The following is a 21149-nucleotide window of genomic DNA, read 5'->3' as shown; positions in this document are numbered from 1 at the left end:
ATTAAAGTATCATTTTAAAAAGTCTCCACTAACCCTCCTGTGCTCGCTTAGCTGCTACTTCTGTGTTCTCTAAGACTTGGACCTGCTGTCCTAGATTCAAAGCTCTTAACATAATATCTGGCCATTGTCTATGTGTCTGCCTCTTCCACTGCAAAATGTTGGGAATCATGCTTTCCTCATTTGTTTATTCCTGATAGCATAATGCCTAGCAAATGGGCAATGCTCACAAAGTATCTCCTGAGTAAATTTTTGATGTTAAATATATTGTTTTTAGGGGGACAATACCAAGCTTTTGTTGTAGGGTAACCTGAAATTACAGGCCTACGAAAAAGAACTTAAAAGTATCAGACATTATGAGTGACTCGTAGTTTTGTTTCTCAGCATGACGAACTTGGGAGACATGCTGTGCTGGATACACTTGAACATCACATGTGTCCTTACCCAGTGCGTCTGTTTCCAAGAGAGTCACATGACATTCGTTCCTCTGCAGGTAAAGCACCCCAGGCCAGCTGATCTGGGTTAGTTTGCTCTGGGTGAACCTTACGGGCTGCTGACACATCCCAGGAGGGTGTGGACTGTGTGGTGAATGCATGAAAGCCAACTAGGGCAGAGAGCAAAAGAACCAGTTGGAGGAAGAATGACACCACAGGGAGATGAATCTCCAGTTTGGCAATTCTAATTCCAGCTCTTTCATTAATGAGCTGTGTAACCTTGGCCAAACATCTTCCTCTTTGTAGGCTCCAGTGTCTGTGTTTGTAAAATGAGGGCTTGGATTAGCTGGTCTCCAAAGTCTGTTCCAGGATTGATGCTGTGGGATTCTGCAATCAGTGTGTGGCCTGGACACGAGTGGAAGGAAGCAGGTAAGTATGTACTAGGAGCATAAGGGCAATTAACCTTTGGTTCCAGGTCAGCAGCAGTCTTCAGCAAAAGGAAACCAAGCTAGGACAGAGACTTGTTTAAATCATCCTAGAAGTAGAGACCTCTGGGGCATAGTAGCTCAACATTGTATCTTGAGGATCTAACTCAAGTCTATCATGAAGAAGCAATTCCAAGAATTGGAGTGGGTGAAGGTGGGCAGCAGAGCAGTGGTGATTTTTGCTAAATAATAAAACGATCACATTTGGGGAAAGTTTTTGTGTTTATTGGTCAATAGCTTTGATTATCTCCTTTGCACTGATATTATCCAAACTGTGTTAGAGATGATGCAAGGAGTACCACTGGGAGCATGGCTAGGGCAGGCATGGCAGCAACATGTATTTTTGAGTTGGAACTGTTAGGTGGGTGAATTGAGATTATTTGGAATGTGAGACTTTCAAGTCATGGAAATCCAGAATTACCTTAGTCAAGTAAAAAAAAAAATCCAGTTTACTTTAAATTTTATTTGTCTTAAATGGGTGGTAGTGGTTTTGATAATTAATGATTCCTTGGGAAGTGCAAGGAAAAGTATAGTATGCATTTGCCTAATTGAATAAATACATCATAGTCAACCTTTACTGGTTAAGAAGATCTATTCAGTGGAGAACGTAGGGTGAGTAGAGAAGAAAATAACATTATGATTCAGAAAAATTCCTGGGAAGATTCTTTTGTGCTCACCGTTCATTGGTATCTGAATTTCTGAGAGGTATGTGGAAACTCCTGCCTTTGGTTCTGAAAGAACTGGAAATACGTGGGCACAAGGGATGCTCAGGCTCTTGGCTTAGGGTGACACCGTTCAAATCTGGTCCTTCCTCTCTGTTGACCAAGTTTAGGGTGGAGATGTGTCGTTCTTGGCTCTCAGCAATGGGATGGGCCAGGAGCAAAGAAAAGCCCCTCCTGAAAATGAGGAAACCCATCAGATGCAGAGAGAATTAAGGGAGATGTACCAAGCTTTAGGCCACCTGGGAAGAGGAGCAACTTTTGGTCAAAAATAGTAATAGTTAAATTTATTATTTGCTCTGTACCAAGCATGGTTCTATATCATAATGATCATAATAGGAATTCGTCATAATTCTCACACAAACCTTTTGAGGCAGGCTCATATTTCCATTTCTTTTTTTTTTTCATATTTCCATTTCTAAATGAAAAACTCAGGTACAGAGAAAATAAATATTCACCCAAGGATAATTAGGTGGTGAGTCATAGAGCCAGAATACAAACCCAGACAGCCCCACTGTAGTCATCGCTGTTAACCACTCATGCCCTGGTGCACATACAGTCTTTCAAGGTTGCATGTCTCTCTAATTCTGTGTCTCTAGCATCCATCCTGGGGCTGAGAAGGTAATGGGCTTTGCTGAGTGTTCCCGAACTGAATGGAACCAAGTGGACTTAGCCTGTGCCCAAACCTGGTACCTGGAGTCTTTGGGAGGCCCTCTTTGGCTCAGCACAGTACTGAGAAAAGCAGAATGCTAGCCAGTACTTGAGGGCTGGCAGCAGAAACCCAGCTGGCATGGAATCATGGGAAGAACTCCCCCTTCCTGCACAGGAAGAGAGAAGAAAACCATGGGCACTCTGAAGCCTGGGACCCAGGGGTGTGGGAAAGCAGCCCTGTCATTCCATAGCGTGGCTGAGAACTCACTCTGCACAAGCCCCTGTGCTGGGCAATAGCCACTGTAGATATAGGGTTGGGTCACGCACGTTCTGTGCCCTGGAGGAGCCCCATTTGACACTGGGAAGGGCTGCCTCTGATAGGAACCCCCCAAACTGCCTTATGATCCCTGTCCTATTTTGTAGGGCCAGACAAAACTAATTCTAAAACAAACTATCTCTCTCAGTGGGATTTTATATGTTCAGCCCAGGGTCCACTAACTGAATTAAGGAGACAGGCTGTATAATTTTCAGACTCCTGGATGAACTTTCTGGATCAAGGATGTGGGGGCTAACTGGTGGCAAGACTGGGTAGACAGAACTTGTGAAAGGACTCTGCAATTAAAATGGCTAGAACAATTGTTGAATAAGTAAAAAGAAAGAAACCTGTTCCCATATTCATAAAACTCAAGGACCTACTTATCCCAGTAGGAAGGCAAGGGTATTTATTTTCAGCTGTGGAAACTTCTTTCAGGTCAGTTCTCTTGAATGAAGGAGAGAATTAGATAGGCCAGGATTCATTTGGTGATCAAAATGTTGTCTGGTTGCCCGGAAAGCACCAGTTTATGCTTATTATACTGCTATACCGGTGGCATTATTTATATTGCCTTGTTTCATTTGGAAAAGTATCCTGATTTGGATGATAAATTTTATGATCACACTGTCCAGGCACAAAAAAGCCCTGTATTATTCTGGTGAACCTGAGTTCTGAAGTTTAAGCCCAAAAGATTTTGGGGCATAAACACCTCATGCTAGAAAGCTTTTTCCTTTGTCACCACCATGCCTGGATATGGACAAAAGTCTTTCCTTTTCCTCCTTAGCTTGGCTGGAAAAATATAAAACCAAAATTTACTTAAAATAATTAATAGGAAACAGGGACACCTGGGTGGCTCAGCGGTTGAGCATCCGCCTTTGGCTCAGGGCATGATCCCGGGTCTGGGGATCAAGTCCCGCATTGGGCTCCCTGCGAGGAGCCTGCTTCTCTCTCTTTGCCTATGTCTCTGCCACTCTCTCTGGTCTTTCATGAATAAATAAATAAAATCTTAAAAAAAATAAAAATAAAATAGAAAAACAGACACAGGGTACAAATTCATTCAGTTCTTTCCACAGATCAACTGGACTGGCTCAGGTTAGAGTCACCAGTTCTTGGACCTTTTAGCTCTCCTGCACCTAGAGTTCTGGGACACACACCCAGAGAAAGGCCGTGATGGGGTGTCTGGAGGGAATGCACATGTCCTGCTGGACTATGGGACCCCAAAGTATTAGTCTCCGAAGTGTCCTCTCCTGACTCCTGGGGTGGGAGACAGGAGGGAGAAGAGTTATTTTCTCATGTGGAGCCACCCCTGGAGATCCACTTGAAGCCTGGTCATAATGAATGTAGCAATTATTAGAAACTTGCAAAAGGATCAGGGAGAGGAATGAAATTGGTGTTTCATGGAGTTTAATTGAGCATTACTCTGCTCATTAGCAGCAATCAACTCAGTTTATGTGGCCTCGTTTACAGATGGAAGAAAACAAAGATTCGGGGAAAGAGCCTGTCTTTTGTGTCCTTTTCTCTCTCTCCTCTCAACAGCGCATCTACCCCATCTGGGGTGGTGTGCTGCTGTTGCTAAATCCACCAAGCAAAATATATCATTGTATGTGACCTTAGTCACCTATTTGTTACAGACGCATTTTTGGACTGTTTGAACCTCTTCATCATCTCTTTCCTTTGGATACAGATGGAGATTAGGCGGATTATTAATAGACAATTATGGAGCCTTAGCTCTGTCATTGACGTTGAAGAGAATTACAGGGTCAAGGATTTTATAGTTAAAATTCAAAGAGATATAAAAGGAATGAGAAACCTCAGACATTGCTTAGGTTTTGATGCCAGAAACTCATTGCTTCAAAGATCTAGAAGTGTGTAATAAAACCACACCAGCTCTGTTTCCACTTTCTCAATATAAAACAGCTAAAGATCACTGAATAAATTAACACAAGATAATAAGAGTGTGCTTCTCCAAGAAAGTTCCTCTAAGAAGCTTGCTGTTTCAGGAAGACCTGAGTTGTGGCCTTTGTGAATCAATGTTAAAAGGAGCCAGATGAACTTGTAGCCAGTGATTCCATCTGTAGCTACTGAAGTCAAGACATGGTAGGGAGTCATTTCTTATGGTTCCTTCCACTTACACCTCCTATATCACAGGGGCCACAGAATGGGCTGGGAATATTTTCCCTGAAGGATCCTTGCTGGTCTCCAATTTCTCCTGATAAACTGCTTCATTCTCTGCATCAGACACTCCCTGAAACTTGAAATAAATTCTGAGTTGATTAACATACTATTTAAGAAATGTGACATTAACCTACCTAGAAAGACTATTGAATGCATGCAAAAGCCTTCCAAATTTTAAACTCTGGGGGCTAGAGACCAATTCCAACAGCACTGCCATGGCTCAAGACTCTTCTGTAAATCACCCAAGAACTGACACAAGAGACAGTGATCAATCTTAAAAACAACCACACTCACAACTTTATAGTAATGATAGAAATACTGACAGAGAGTTTAGGTTTCCATTAAAATAATAGTTAAATGATAGCAAGGGCATATTGTGTGCCAGGTACTGCACTGAGAGCTTTACATGCATTGTCTTGTTTCATCCTCCCCATAGTAAGTACTCTTATGTAGGCATTATTGTATTATTACTTCAATTTCACATGTAAATATGATTATAGCCCAACCTCCAGAATTCCAGATCAGATATCCAACTGTCTACTCAGTACCTCTGTTCAGATGTTTAAAAGGTGTCTTAAGTTCAAAATATCCAAAATGTGGCTCCTGATATCCACCTCTTATTGCCCTGCCTCTAACAACCTAATACCCCTTCAGTCTTCCTCATCCCAGGTGATGACAACTCCAGCCTTCAGGTTGCACGGGCCAAAACCCTTGGAGTCAGCTTTGATTCATCTCTTCTGCTTACACATCACATCCAATCTGGTCAGCAAATCCTGTTGCTTCACACTATATCAGAATCTGGCCACTTCTCATTCTTCCATTGCAGCTTCTCTGGTTCAAACTACCATCCTCTCACACCTCGATGATTGCAGTGACCTCCTTCTGCCCTTGCTCATTTCAAGTCTAGTCTTCTTACAGTAGACAGAAAGTTCCTGTTAAAATGAAAGTTCAAAACCCTCCAGCAGCTACCCATCTGACTCAGAGTGGAAATCAAAGACTTTATAATGGCTACAGAGTCTCATCAGGGGCCAACTTCTTTTCTGATCTTTACCTTGAGTTTACAGACTCTGAATTTTATGAAATCTTTTGTTCATATGTGAATCTGTGTGTTCTTTTAGGGGGAGCCCATGTGGCTTGTTACCAAGTTCTTGAAGGATTCAAAATCTTCCAAAAGCTTAATTACTGATTGGAGGAAGTTTCACTCTTGAAAATCCAATTTAAAGAAGGGATTTATTCAAATAATAAAATGATTTGGAAAAGATTCTTTGATTAAAGTAGTCATTGAAAATGTTTTGTGTGGTTTGCAAGACAATGAAATTGACAAAATTAAATATATGCACTTATTTTAGTAGACTCTTTGTGACCCAAGTGTATCAGTTCAAAGTGGATTTGGAATAAATCCCACTGCAATGAAATCTACGTGTAACAAAAAGATGTTTGAGTCTCCAGCTAAAACTTCTCTTATTTCAAATAGTATCAAACTGGCATGCAAAGCTTTGGGCCAGTTGTGTGTAAGGTGCTGTATTTGGGAACATTTTCAACATATTTCAGTACTCAGAGGCTAATGTAGAGCCTGGTACAGTAAGCCCCTGGTTTCTGTCTTCTGTATCCTCTTCTCCCTTTGCCTCTCATCCTAGAATTTGTAGCATTTCACAGATCTGGTATTAATGAAATTGAACCAAAAGTGATTCTGTCAGCCAAGGAGAGAAATCAATGATGCTTCCAAGTAGATCAGCCTGGATATAGGTTCTTGAGCCACTGAGACCTAGCAATGCAATTCTCTCCTCCACTGGACCCCAGCATGTGTGCAAAATATGCTGAGGCCCTTGTCTTTGGCTTGATTCCCTTGACCCTGACCTATATCCCGAGGGTGTTATGTGGATGAACCAGTAAATCATAATTAATTGCAAGGTAAACATTAATTGTTGTTATCACCATCAGTTCCGGCCTGGGTTCTTGACCCTAAGAGAGAACTTGCTTGTACAGTGGCTCTCTGTGGGATTGCAGAACAGCTTACAGACTTATGAGGGATGAGACCTTCTTTGAAGTATGTTAGGAGTACTCTAAAGTATTTTGAAGTACTTGAGTTCATGCTGGAGAAATGTGTTGTTTGTAAGTAACTGCAGGGAACCAGGTCACTGTCCCTGACATCAGAAGAGCTGCCATGGGACAGAGGATGTGGATTTACCCTTCATGGGCCGAGAGGGCAGAATTAGGACCAGTGAGGAGGCAAATGTTAGCCCAAGAGTGGAAGGAACTTTAATAGCTAGAGCAGTTCAACTGCAGAACTAGCTGCCTAAAAAAGTAGGGAATTCTATCTAGTTAAGGAAAAAATCAAGCAAAGCTCAAGCAAATTGATTACCTGCCATGTGCATGGCATTGTTTTAAGTGCCAGAGGAACCCAATTAGGAACTAGGCAAGAACCATGCTCTTAGAGAGCTTCTGGTATAAGAAGGAAGGTAAATCGATCCAACCAACCATCCATCCATTCATCCAGGCATCTTCACACTGGGAATACAGCAATGAACAAAGCAAAGGTTTTGGTTTCTTCACATGGTAGATGATATTGACAATAAGAACCCCTAAAGCATGAAGTTAATGTTACCCTTTGAGAATGAAATTAGAAGAAGTTAACATGAAACAAATGAGTTGGTGAGTGGGGATATAATTGTAACTAAGAAAGGTTAAATACAACATATGAGATCATATGTTGGTGACTGGGAATACTGTTGGTATAAAGGGCATGGTCTGCCTGGAGCTAGAAGACAGAAGGTCAGAGGAAAAATATCTGTGAATTTGTTCCTAGCATTATCTAAAGACAGGATAATCAACCAGGGACTGAAGACATCAGTCTGTTGCAACTCAGTGACATTGGCCACTGAAATCATTCAATTTATTCTTTCAACCATCCCCCTTCCTCTTCTTCTGGCCAAGTCCAAGCTCAGATTTTGACTTAAATTTAACTTTCCCAAAAAACCTCCTCTGCACTTTCACAGCACTATGTATTTCTCCTTTTTTTTTTTTAAACATATTTTATTTATTTGAGAGAGAGGGAGAGAGTGTGCACACAAGCAGGAGGGAGGGGCAGAGGGAGAGGGAGAAGCAGATTGCCCACTGAGCATGGGAGTCCGACATGGAGCTCCATCCCTGGGCTCTGAGATCATGACCTGAGCTGAAGGCAGATGCTTAACCAATTGAGCTACCCAGGCGCTCCTGTACTTCTTCATAGCACTTATCACAGCTTTGATTTATGGTTTCTTAGTGTCCATCTTCCCCATTGGATGGGAAGCTGCATGAGGGTAGAAACCCTGTCAGTCTTATTCACCACCATATCCCACTAACTAGCACACCGAGGCACTTAGTAAATACTTGTTAAATGAGTGAATGAGTTAATGAAAGACTGAATGAATTTGATTTCCCAGGAAGATTTTCCTATAAGCAAAGAACACTCTAAGAGATGAGTTTTCTTTCTGGAATTCTTGGAGACCTCACTCTTACTGCAGAATTCTAACATAAGATAGAAAGTGGGATTGAACAGGAAATGAGCTATGGGACTTTAGAGATGGACCTGCAATTATTGAAGTGATTATGGAAGAGAGGGCACAGGACCTGAGTCTTGAATTGAAGATGGGGATTTGATCTGTGGAGCTGAGGGAAAGAAGTTCCAGCCAGAGATGGATAACATGAGCAAGGATATCAAGTTTGGAATTTAGAGTGCATGTAGGGAATAATGGGACAGAACATGGGGAGGCAGCCCAGGGTCTCAATGAGATAGGCAGGATAAAGTATTTGGATTTATTCATCTGCTATTAGGCTTTGCCATAAAGGAATACTTGTATGGTGTGGTGATGGTGATGTCAGTTCCTTCTGCATTGTTCCAAAAAGAAATGGTGTCAAGCAATGACAAGGAGGGGATTACTCCAAGAGAAGGTTAGCTGGCTGTCTCCCTAAAGGTCTTTTATTGTAGGGTATTACCTCATTGAACTCGAAGGGTCCATGTTCTGGTCCTCTGCCAATTAGGCTCAGAAATCTGATATGGAAGCATTCAAGGGTAGATCTAAGCTCACAACACTGTTGTATATAATCTAGAATGGTAATTTAGTGATTTACAAGGTAAACTACAATTGCTGAAGGTTTAAAATGTTCAAGTCCTATGACAAGAGCATTCTGGCCCTGTAAGCAGGCTGTAGAAGAAGCCATATTATAATTACTTATATATATATAAATTTATATATATAATAATTTATTAACTCACAATAAGAAATATAATTACCAAAGGATGCCCAAGTCCAATGGCTAATGTATTCATTTCCTGTAGGTGGATCTACATGGGAAATCAAACTCAAATCAGATTGCTTGATAAGCTTACAGTTAGGGCAAGGGGAAATCATTAAAAGTATATTTAGAGACATCTGACCTAGACCTCTGTAGTAGGAAGATACTTGTCACCAGAATTACCTGGGTCACTTTCTTAACCAAAGCCCCTCTGCCCTGGATGGTATTAGATGGCTAATGCCAAGGTTTGCTTATCTGACCTCCTTTCCTTGTGTTTTCATGATTAGTCAATATCTCTTTTGACTGGTGCTTTCCTTCTTCAGCTGTATTAATACTTTTTTTAAAAAAAGGTTTTATTTATTTATTCATGAGAGAGACAGAGAGGCAGAGACATAGGCAGAGGGAGAAGCAGGCTCCCCATGGGGAGCCTGAGGCAGAACTTGATCATGCCCCGGGATCATGCCCTGAACCAAAGGCAGACAACCACTGAGCCACCCAGGTACCCCTGTATTAATACTTTCTTTCTTTCTTTTTTTTTGTATTAATACTTTCAGTCAGATTTTGTCAAGTTCTCGTGGTCTGAGAACCATTCTGTTTCTTTAAGGTGACTTAGCAAATCTCTGCTGTAATCAATTATGTGTTGGTGTCCTCATTAAACTCTCAAAGGACAATCTCATTTCTAATTCTTTCAGGATCACTCAGAGTTGCCCCTAGTACTACAACACTTGCCAGCATTGAGATTCTAGGGCACCCTAAGCCCCAGATGGCTTAGAAAATCTTATTTAACATTGTCAGAATTTCAACAATTAGATATAACCTCAGTGATAATGGCCCCTGCCATTCTATTCATGTGTTTCATTGCAATCAAAACACATGTTAACATCTGTTATTTTATTCAATCATTCTAAGAACTCTTGAGGTAACTAGGGCAGAGATTGGAGTTGCTCATAGTCACATACTTACTACATACTTACTAAGAGGCAGAGACAGAGTTCAGACCCCAGATTATTTTTGTGTAATCCTGCTGTTTCACCAAGAGAAGAGAATTTTCTTTTAAATGCCACCTGCACTGAAAAGAACATTCAAATAATACTATTGTTTATTCACTTGAAGGTCAGGCAAAGAAGTCAGGTGTTGAGGCTTAGGATGAAAACCATGACTGAGGATTTTAGTATCAGATCTAGGACTTGATTAGCAATAGACATGCCCAATCCCATCCCTACCTCAAGGAAGCAGAACAGTGGGGTTAGATGGACCCCTTTGGGCAGAGCTGGCAGGAGCAGTAGGAACAAAGACCCAATCAGACTGGAATGGCCATCAGTGAGTCCAGAACTCGGAAAGAGAAAGCTGGTATCCTGAGTGATATTGCCACCAAACTGCAGGGAAGGGTAAATGGCCCCTCTCAGCCTTTCTAGAATCAAAACATTCTTTCCTCTAAGCACTGCTGGATATACAAGGAAAATATACGTTCTTACTCTTTGCTTCCTTGTCCCAGATTTCACAGAGCCTACCTCTCTTTATGATGACGCTTTTTAAAAAAGATTTTATTTATTTATTCATGAGAATACACAGAGAGAGGAGAGAGAGAAAGAGAGAGACAGAGACACAGGCAGAGGGAGAAGCAGGCTTCATGCAGGGAGCCCGACGTGGGACTCGATTCGTGGTCTCCAGGATCATGGCCCGGGCCAAAGGCGGCGCTAAACCACTGAGCCACCCGGGCTGCCCTATGATGACTCTTGATGAGCACCCACACTGTGCCAGGCTAGGGATTAGATACATTATTTTGCTCATAACAAGCTGAAGATTGTATTGGCTCTACTCTATACCCAAGAAACTGTAACCCTTAGAGGTTAAGTAAATTGCCCCAGGTCAGTCACTACTATACAGTGGAAATGGGGTTCTAAGGCAGGTCTGTTTAGATGCAAGAGCAAGCTTTTCTCTTTGTGTCATACTGACCCTCAATACACTCATGTCTCAGAAGATGTCACAGTTCAGGCTTCTTAGGTCTTCTGTTCCTGCTGGTCAGAGTAATGAGAACAAGAGACAAAAGCAGAAAGTGATGCATTTCATTACATGCTAGACCTGGACTGCCAGATCCAAATTCAGACTACCACCTGCCAGCTGTGTAACTTGGGGCAAGTCTTACCCCCACCATGTCTGTTTATTTGCTTGTAAAATGAGGGTAATAGTAGTACTCACATTATAGAGTCATTGTGAGCATTAAATATATTATTATAACGAGAGTGCTTAGAAGAGTGTTTGGTACATAGTAAATGCTCAATAAAATTAGCCATTGTCTTTTGATTAAATTGAGGTCTTGGTCTCAGTCCAATCTGACTCCTTCGTTGGATTTGGGAGACCCTGCAGTCTCATTAATTCTATAATTCTAAGCCATCTCTTGAGGTGGTTTGCTTTCTAGAGGAGTCTTCTTAACCATTTTAATAGATCCCTATTAAATGTTAATATTTACATCTGATATGTAAATATCAAACCTCATCTAGAATTCAAGGGTTACATCGCAGGTGGTCCCTACAGTTTGCCACTACTGTACCCTCCTCCTCCCTTTCTTAGAAATGCCTGCATAAAGTGACTGGGTTTACTGGAGAGTTACACTAGGTGGGTCCCAGCAGCCCTTGGTTATTAGCATTCCTTGTGAGAACCCATTCTTCGCATACTTTGGAGCTCAGCAGGCTCCCTGAGTCTTCTCAGCTAATGATGTTCCAGATGCCAGAGCTGGCAGGACAGGGTGGGGCAGCCCTCGCTGACTCCAGAGAGGAAATCAGGTCTGTTCACCCAGACAACTGCAGACCAATTAAAATAGTGCATGAGCTAATTAAGGACCACGAATCAGGCATCACTGCTCTGCGGTGCCCCCCAAAAATGCAAGATAAACAGAGCCTTGGGCAGGCACCTTCTATGACCTGGAATTGGGCAACTTAGGTGACAAGATTAAAATAAAAAGAACAGAACATAAATTCATATATTCAAGTTGAATCTTTAATGCAGTTCAATTTCAGAAATATTTACAAAACCTAATTAAGGCAGAAAACAGTGCTGGACATTACAGGGACACAAATGGGTGACAGTCCCCGACTTGAGGATTTCAGTTCTCCATTCCCACTGCCACTTCTCACCAGCCCCTACAGGCCCTCTCACCTGGACTGTTGCAGTCATCCCCCTAACTGGTCTCCCTATCTCTTAGCTTTCCTCAACCACAATCTTACAAAACAAATTTGGTCACATACTCTCCACTCAAACTGGTTTCCCACTTGCCTGCACATGAAATGCAAATACCTTACTGGTATTTAAAGCTCCCACAGATTGGTCCAATTTGGTCTCCCAAGGTTTTTCTCTCTACTTACACAGTTCTCCTCCACTGGTTATGCGACATGCCAGCTTTACTGGTCTACTACAATTCCCTCAAACACCCTGTCTTCATTCTTTCTCCATTTTCCTCCCTGATTTATTACAAAGCATAGCAGGCCTTCCCTTTCGTCTGACTAGAAAGATCTTGCTCACTTTTCAAAGCTCCCCTCAACACCACTTCTTTCCTGAAGCATTCTGTAATGTTGGCCTTCTCTAGTGGGATGTCATCCATCCCCATGGTATCCTCCATTGCATTTGGTTTAACCTTCTCTCATGTCACAGAGTTTTCCTCCTGCATGTTCTCCGAGGAAGGGGGTCTTTAATGGGCTGTTACTCTCCTCCCCCAAATTGTGGCTAGGACAGTGCTCACATGGGGTGAATTATACTGAATGGAATGGAGGAAATAAACCCAGCCCGAAGTGACTGATAGAAGCCAAAAACACCACAGGGTTCTCTGCCAGAGCTCTAAGGTGGGACAAAATTTGGGCTGGAATGGGGATGAAATATATCCAAACAGGAAAGACCAGAAAAGGTTTTGTTTTTTCCTGTCAACCTTCCCTGATTTTTCCTCCTCTTGGCTGTGTCCCTCTTGTTCCTGTCCCCAACTGTGGTATTCACAAACTAGTACTGTAATTGTATGCTAATTTGTCTGACTTATTTACTAGACTGTAAGATCCTTGAGGGACCAAGCCTTAATCTTTGTTATTAGCCTTGTATCAAATCCAGTGCTTGGCATTTAGTAGGTGCTCAACAATTTTTTGTCAGCAGGGAGGAAAAAGAGGGTGGAAGGGAGGGCAGGGAAGGTTTATTCATGTAGAGATGGGACAGGGTGAAGGCTACAGAAAACTGAAACCAAAGAGGTACAGTCCTATGTGGGGATCCTGCCATATTGTCTGGGTAGATTAGCTTGATATAATGAAGGTGCTCCCTTGCTTCATATGGCTTTCTGTAGGCGCTGACACTGAGTAATAAGAAAAAAGCCTTATATTCCCAGATCCTCTCCCCCCACTTCACGCTCTCCCTCACTTCGCATCCTGGAATTGGTGCTGATACATTCCTCAATAAAGACAATTAGGAGGCATTTGGCAGCCACACTCCATTCCTATTCTGCAACAGAGGGGTCATTGTGATTGCTGATTTCACTAGCAAAGACCAGCCCAATGGCCACTTATGGTAGCTTTTAAAAAAAAAATCAAAGGCTTCTAAATGAAGATGAAATTCCTTTTCCCTTGCTTCTGCACAGATAGGCAACATTAGGAATGGAACCCTCACTAGAATCTGCTCCTATGCCAGATCATCATAGCATAGTGGAGGGAGATATGGCTCTGGCATGACTGCCAGCCAAGCATAGCTAGCATATTCACCACTCAAGACAAGTGCCTTAGTTCCTGAGGCTCGTTTTCCTCATCTATAAAATGGGAATATATAGTATTTTTTCTACCACAGGACCGTTGTGAAAATATCACATGCCATAAATAACTTAGTTCAGCACCCAGCATAGAAACAGCCCTAAGTAAATGGTAGCTATCGATCATCATGATTATTGAAAAAAAAAAAAAACTATTTAGGTTAAGGATTTAAGGGCTTAGTGAAGTAGACAACTGTTATATGATATTTCAGAAATCCTGTTAGATGTTCCAGTTGTCTGATAGAGCAGTTTTAGAGTACTTGGTATTCCTTTCAACTCCTGCTTTTATTTTATCCTGTCCATATGCCTGTGTTTATATGCTATAGGAAGTATGGTTGGTTTTTTTTTTTTTTTTTTTTTTTTTTTTTTTTTTTTTTTTTTTTTAGCAATAACTAAATTCCTTACTGGCCCTGATTATTCTCAGCTTGTTTCCTACTACCCCTGGCTCTATATATTGGGAATACATGATAAAGCACCTCCTTTACTAAACATTTTTAAGGCTTGTGTTTGCAAAAGCTTTGCAAGAACTTTGCAACTTGAACTTTGAAGAACCCAAATTCAAATAGACAACATCCTAAGCTTTGAGTTCAAAAAGTTACTATGCTAGGAGGATAATTTGATATCCAATATTTTCATTATTTACTGTAGCTTTTTATTTTATGTTTTCTTAGTCTGCTTGTTTTCCACTTTGGTACAGAGAGTGAAAAACTTTTTTCACACATGTCTACAATGATAGCTGGAAATCTGTAGAGAGAGGGAATGATTGATTCTTCATCATAACATTGGATAGCAGGAAGGTAAAGAATAGAACAAATGAGGAAGAGAAAAGAGGTAACAGAAACAGTCTACATTAAGGTAGACCTTCAATAACTGTTGGCCAAATACATGAGTTTGTTGTACAGGAGGGTTAGATTCCAAGTTCCCACAGAGAATCAAGACACACTAGCTATCAGATAGCCAAATTGAGGGACAAACCACCCAGAAGAATCTGCACAAAGGATTTAGCAAAGAATGGTTATATGACTCAGGTTCTCACGTCAAAGGTCAGAAGATACCATTATATCTTAATTTTTTAAAATTAATTTTTAATTTTTTTTAAAAGATTTTTTATTTAGTTGTTAGAGCACAAGCAGGGGGAATGGAAGGCAGAGGGAGAGGAAGAAGCAGACTCCCCACTGAGCAGGGAGCCTGATGTGGGGCTCCATCCCAGGCCCCTGAGATCATGACCTGAGCTGAAGGCAGACACTTAAACAACTGAACCACCTAGGTGCTCCTGAGGCTTATTTTTTTTAAAAGATTTATTTATTTGAGAGAGAGAATTAACTGGGGAGGGGGTGTGCAGAGGGAGAAGCAGACTTCCCCATGAGCAGATCAGAGAGCCCAACATGGGACTCCATTCCAGGACCACCACCTGAGCTAAAGGCAGATGCCTCATTGACTGAGCCACCCAGGTGCCCCTTGTTGAGGCTTTTGAAGAGAATTTCTTCAGAGGGAGCAGTGAGCGTGCTAAGTACCACTCCTGGACTCAGGAAGTAAGGGACGTGGATGCCCATCTTATCTTACCTGGTCTCAACAGGACCACTCAGAGTTTGAGCTGCATCCTGCTGTTGGAGGCCCAGGGCACTGAGTCTGAATCCTGCTCTGAAAATTTACAGAAAAAAAAAAAAACAAGCCAGGCTTAATGCTTTGGCAGTAGAGCAAAGGAGGTTGCTGCTACTTCCTGATTGGCCAGTACTCCTAGAATTTGTTAGGTCAAAGAATGTTCCCAGGAACAGATATGGGCCCTTGCAAGGGCTCTAGAGCCTGGCTGTGAAGCACCTAAGATCTGTTTAATAGGGTGTCCGTAGATCCAGCTGAGAAGCTGGATGAGGAATGCTCGCTAGGGCCTCCTGGGGCAGGAACTCCTGTCTGAATGGATTGTTTTGGTTAATTAAAGAATCCTCAAGTAAGAGCACCTAGGTTGGGGGGCAGGGCTTGGAGGAACTCACAGTAATACCATATAGGAGAAAGTCAGTTCTAGACAACTGCTAGCCCTGCTAGTGTGGTACCATGTCACCAGGGTCCCCATCAAACAAGCACTCTCTGCCACCTTCACTCTCCTCTCTTTCTCCAGGAGGGGGTTTAAAACCCCAGGTAGCAAGCTGGGAGTATTAAGAAGGAAAGAGAAGATTCATACCCTGGTTTCTCACCTGCCAAAAGCCCCTTGAATGAGATTAGAAGTTTCTATTACTACGTGGATATGGATATTTTAATTTACTGAATTGAAACTGTGTTCCTTCCTTTTAAGTGAAGGAAGGACTTTTGGCTACTTAGGAGGGACTGCCCAACCACAGGGGCATGCTTGAGTTTCTGTCTTGTGGCAGGGGAACGAAACTCTCTCCCCATTTCACCTCTGGTAAGTTTAAAAGGCAGGAGATTAAAAATAGTGTTTTCATTGTATTCCATGAGTTTGGGTTGTTTAGCTTACTGGCTACAGAATGAATATATGAGTGTTTGTTTATATTAGATTGCCCTGAGATTTCAAATTTAGGCCTTTAAAAAAATGGAATTCTTGGGATGCCTGGGTGGCTCAATGGTTGAGTGTCCGTCTTCGGCTCAGGGCATGATCCTGGGGTCCTGGGATCCAGTCCCATGTTGGGCTTACCACAGGGAGCCTTCTTCCCCCTCTGCCTATGTATCTGCCTCTCTGTGTGTCTCATGAATAAATAAATAAATAAAATAAAAATAAATAAAAAATTGAATTCTCGTAACATTTTATTACTTTTGGAAGGCATGCAATTGTTAAGTGGTAGATTATTCTGTAGCTCTTAGCTATATTAAGATCCCATGTTGAAATTAATACCACTCTGTTTCCTGTTACCTCAAAAGCTGTAGCAAGTGGAGTGTCAGCAATGTCTATTTGTTAGGGCCCTAACCTCCTTTTATTCCTAGTACTTCGGTGACCTGCTTAAAGCCTCGGCCAGTTGTTCTGCAGAGAAGGTGCTGAGCGTGCATTCGTACTCAGGTGTAAATGAGTTACAGAATTGGTTGTATGCTTATTTCCAGGAACAGTTTTGCTTTAACAGTAAAAGTGAGCTCAAAGAAGGAATGCCTTCATGGTGGATTTGGGCATCTGCCACAGACAAGTGTCCTAGGAGGTTTCTTTGGGAAGGGGCATCCCAGCTCCTTGGGAACCATCATTGATGTGACCCTGAGCTCTGGGCACCTGGGCAGCTACCCTTGCCTGAGAGAGTAAATGTGAAAGCAGGTTGTAAACGATAATGTACCATTCTGATGAGAGCTAGTATTGTTATCAGTATTGTTACTCTTAATAGCTCTAACTCCTGACAACAAACTTGTAAGTGCTTCTTAAAAGGTTAGTTACCACGCAGAGGCCTCTGCTGTCCTTATCAAATTATCTCCTTATGCCTGGAATTTTTTAGTATCCCAAAGGGCTGGAGGAGCTCTCATACATCAGACAAAGTGCTAAAAATCAAAGTGCTAAAAATCAAATGCCTCACAGGGCATTTCTTCTTTCTCCTTGTCTACTTTCACCTGCCCAAAAGCATTCTGCTTCTGACCCTATCAGTCCCATCTTGCAACTGAAGCAAGACTCTCGCCTGGCCTGAGCTTTTTCTGTGTGTTCAAAATGATAAGAAACAGCTGTCCTCAGATTAATGCCATCATCCCTGTTATGATTCAGCCATTCAGCTTGTGGCAGCAATTGTGTGTGAGATGAATGTCTTTCTAAATTCAATCACCCCAAAATAAATACATTGCAGTAGCCTCATTAAACAAAATTGGATGCAGGGAAAGGATGGGGCTGATAGGAAATGAGAAAAAGTAGAATATTTCAAAGCTGCATGCATCCACTTGCCCTTCAGAAACCTCTACTAGGACCCTGTTCAGTTGTGGCATTGCTAGTTTGTTTTGTTGTTGTTATTTTAAGATGCTTATGTGTGTGGTTCACTTTCCCCAAATAGATTTTTTTAAGAGAGATTTTTTTTATGAAATAGTATGTATTCATATTAAGAGACAGTCATACAAAATAGGCAAATATGCAGATATTTTCATATGCAGCATCCCATACATGACATTCAACATACATTTTCCAGGTTGTTCAACTTATTCAAATGATTTTAAGGTCTAACCACAGTAGACCCATGTTAGGTGCTAAAGGGATATTAAATTGAATCCATTCATCCAAAAGATACTTGCTGAGAGCTACTCTGTGCTATGTCCTGTGCTCATAGCTTAGGGGTACCACCATGAAACTGTCTGGAAAAGATGCTTAGAATGGGGTGTGGGATAGGATGGACACAGATAAGTATACAGAGAGGTGCAACTTGTTGAGTGCCATAAGAAAGAGATGCAGAAAGACCCATGAGAATTTAGGAGAAAGTAGTTGTTTATCTCTGTAGAGAAACAGAAAATCTTCAGGCAGGAAGCAATGTTTGGGCTAGCCCTGGAAGTCTGTGAACAGTTTCAAAGTTAAGGCCTTTCTAGGCTAAGGGAATGGTGCAAATAAAGTCAAGATCATATATTTTGGTGAGGGGTTGGGAAACAGAGAGCATGGAGGCACACAGGGGAGTTGTAGATAAGGCTGGAGACCCAGGCAAGAGCCCTGCGTGCTGGCTAAAGGAGTGTGAACTTTATGCTGTAGTCATTTGGGAACCATAGCAGGAATGACATGATCAAAACTGTGCACAGGGAAATTTAATCCAGTAGAAGGCTGTGGATACGACTGATTGAAATTGGGAGGCACCAGAGATGGGAGTTCACTCAGGAGACCCTCACAAAGTTCAGAACAGGGATAAACAAGGGCCCAAGGTAAGATTGTGGCAAATAAGCCCTGGAGAAACATACATTAATTATTAAAAGGGAAAAATCAATGAGTTCGTGACTGTGGATGTTTTAGGCTCACTGTGTTCCTCTGGGTATTAGATTTATTTTTACAGGTTGGAGCTATGTGGGAGAGAGGTGTGCATGATTCAGGGTCCTAGCAGGGAAACAGAATCTAACTGAGGTGGTTCAAGAGCTTTTAATGAAGGCACCATTTGCAGGGGTGCGGGTGGGATTAAGGAAACCAACAAGGAGAGGGGAGGCACCTAGACGTTAATTAGAGGGGAAAGCTGTTAGTACCCCTAAGGGGCAAGGGGAAAAATGCTATTATCAGCTTCCAATGAGAGTTGGAGTCTTGGAGATGCTGTGGTCTTACCTCTCTCTGTTGTAGCGCTTTGGGTTTCTGGTTCCTTTCACTGGCCAGATTCTCCTGAAAAGGTGACTAGTGACAGGAGTGGGCCTTTCAGGGCACAGAGGAGGGGGAGACATGAGCAGAAATATATATAGGGCAGAGTGTAAGGGGGAGCAAATGGAGAATAACCAATATACAATGCTAAGTTGTGCTGTATTTTAAGTGATTTTAATGTCTTGAAGCTCCTTAAATCCTAGGGATTTCAAATAGAAAGGTTTCATTATGAGATCTGATTCTAGTTGATAGTCATCACATGCTTGATAACAAAAACTAATAATAACATCTAAATAATGAAAGGTGAGGGCCAGGCTTGTGCACATAATTTCACTGCTGAATCTTTGTCTGTAAAACAATGCTATTAATTCCTGCTGTACCCACTCTGTAAGGTAGTTATGAAAAGAAAGTGAGATAAGGTTTATAAAAGTGTTTTTTAGATTAATTTTTGGCATACATCACTAGAAAGATAGATGTGTAGGATTGTTATTGTCGTCTGGGATCATCCTTTCTACTTTTGGTGCTCCCCGCTCCACCAGCAGTGTCTGGGCCAGAGGGCTGCTCAATCACTATCTTTGGCACTGAATTAACTTCAATTCCAAACACATACTCTTTCTCCCATGATTCATGTGTGACCTCTTTCATTCAGGTTTGTTACTGTGGGGCTTTATACTTCTTCAATATGTTCCACTGCCTGATAACCTGTCAAGAAAAAAACTAAGACCCCCTCAGGATTCAAATCGCTGGAAAGTATTAAACTGCACTTCATCAAGGGACAGTTCCATCACGTGTTCTTAGAGTGGGTCCTTATTAGGAGTTTTGACCACACACACCAGATCTGAGCCTGGGATTCATTACCTCACTTTACTAGTTTTCTTTCACGGCTTAAGACAGCTACACATGCAGATTTGGAGGAGATGGCAGTTTGAAAGATGAAAAGCCCTTCAAAGCTGTACGAAATCTTAAAATCCCATGGGTGACAACACCTGGTTCTTGTACCTGTAATTGCTTTAACTTAGTCTGGCCCTAAGGGACAGGTCCTAAATGAGATATTAGGCTGGTTCCATCTCCAAATCTTATGAATTTGCCTTCAGATCCCTGATTCTGCTGAAGTATGTTGGAGGAACGGCAGGCAGAGAGCTCTGTGCTGGGAAGTCAGTTGAGGAAGTCCTGTGCATCGCTTGCTGCAGCAAGCCTAGGGAGACTCCTGCATTGTGAGGAGTGCTCCTCATTTTGTCCCAAACAACATGGACAAACGAAGCTCACCACGGGCCTATTTCTCCTGGACATTGACTGGTTCTTAAATGTTTTAGGGGAATCTATTGACCACAGATCTGTCCCAGTGGCATGCTGATCTAATGGTAAGTAGCTGAAGGAACTGCAGGTGTAGGACATGGAAGGAGATAAGTAGGGTGACGAGCATGGTGTGGTTCTCTCCCTGCAGCCATCTCAGGGAGGGAAGGGGCAGTTTCCTCCAAAGAAGACACCTTGTATGCACAGTTTTGCCTTTCCATGTCCACCAGCATAGTATTCGCAGCTTTGCCTTTGCATGCCCACCAGCGTGCTTCCCCTTATGAGGCTGTGTGGGCAGTGCTACTCAAAGTGTGGTGGGCATATCCGCAGCATCAGCAGCACCTGGGAGCTTGTTAAAAATGCAGATTATAGGCCTCACTGTAGACCTACTGAATCAAAACCTCTGGGGGGGGGGCAGAGTCCTGCCATCTGGGTTTTTGCAAGGCCCCTGGAGGATTTATGTGCACTTTGAAGTTTGAGAAACACTGGTTTAGAGTACAGATAGTGCCCTGCTGGAGAGTGTGCAGATCTGGTGGGTAAAATCACATGCAGAGAGGTGATTGTGTTTGTCTTCGTTCCACTGAGTGTAACAGATTTTCATGGAATGGGTTCCTAGAACAACTGTCAGTTCCTCCATCTGCCAGGCCACTTTTGCTAATCCAATTCTTATATTTGCCCAGAGTTGTTTATGTCAGTTCTGATGGTCCCAAAGAAGCAGTCCTTTCCCTTCACTCTCCATTCTCTCAACTCCAGCTTGAAACAGCAGTCTTCTCGTTCCTTTGAATTCTAGCCCAATCCCCTCAGTT

At 42.2% G+C, this 21149-nt stretch overlaps 1 protein-coding gene across 3 annotated transcripts in view; it reads left to right on the top strand.

The window, feature by feature from the left end:
- The first annotated feature begins 519 nt into the window (after positions 1–519).
- FRMPD1 (FERM and PDZ domain containing 1) overlaps positions 520–21149 on the top strand; it is a 140419-nt gene continuing 119789 nt past the window's right edge. For 2 of the 3 annotated variants that reach the window (XM_072727906.1, XM_072727902.1), the window contains exon 1: positions 520–860. The gene's annotated coding sequence lies outside the window, so the exon portion shown is untranslated. The remainder of the gene's footprint in view (positions 861–21149) is intronic. The other variant, XM_072727907.1, reaches the window with a different exon arrangement.

Source organism: Vulpes vulpes, chromosome 12 (assembly GCF_048418805.1).
Source record: "Vulpes vulpes isolate BD-2025 chromosome 12, VulVul3, whole genome shotgun sequence".
NCBI classification, from domain to species: Eukaryota; Metazoa; Chordata; class Mammalia; order Carnivora; family Canidae; genus Vulpes; species Vulpes vulpes.
This window is presented reverse-complemented; position numbering and strand designations above follow the sequence as displayed.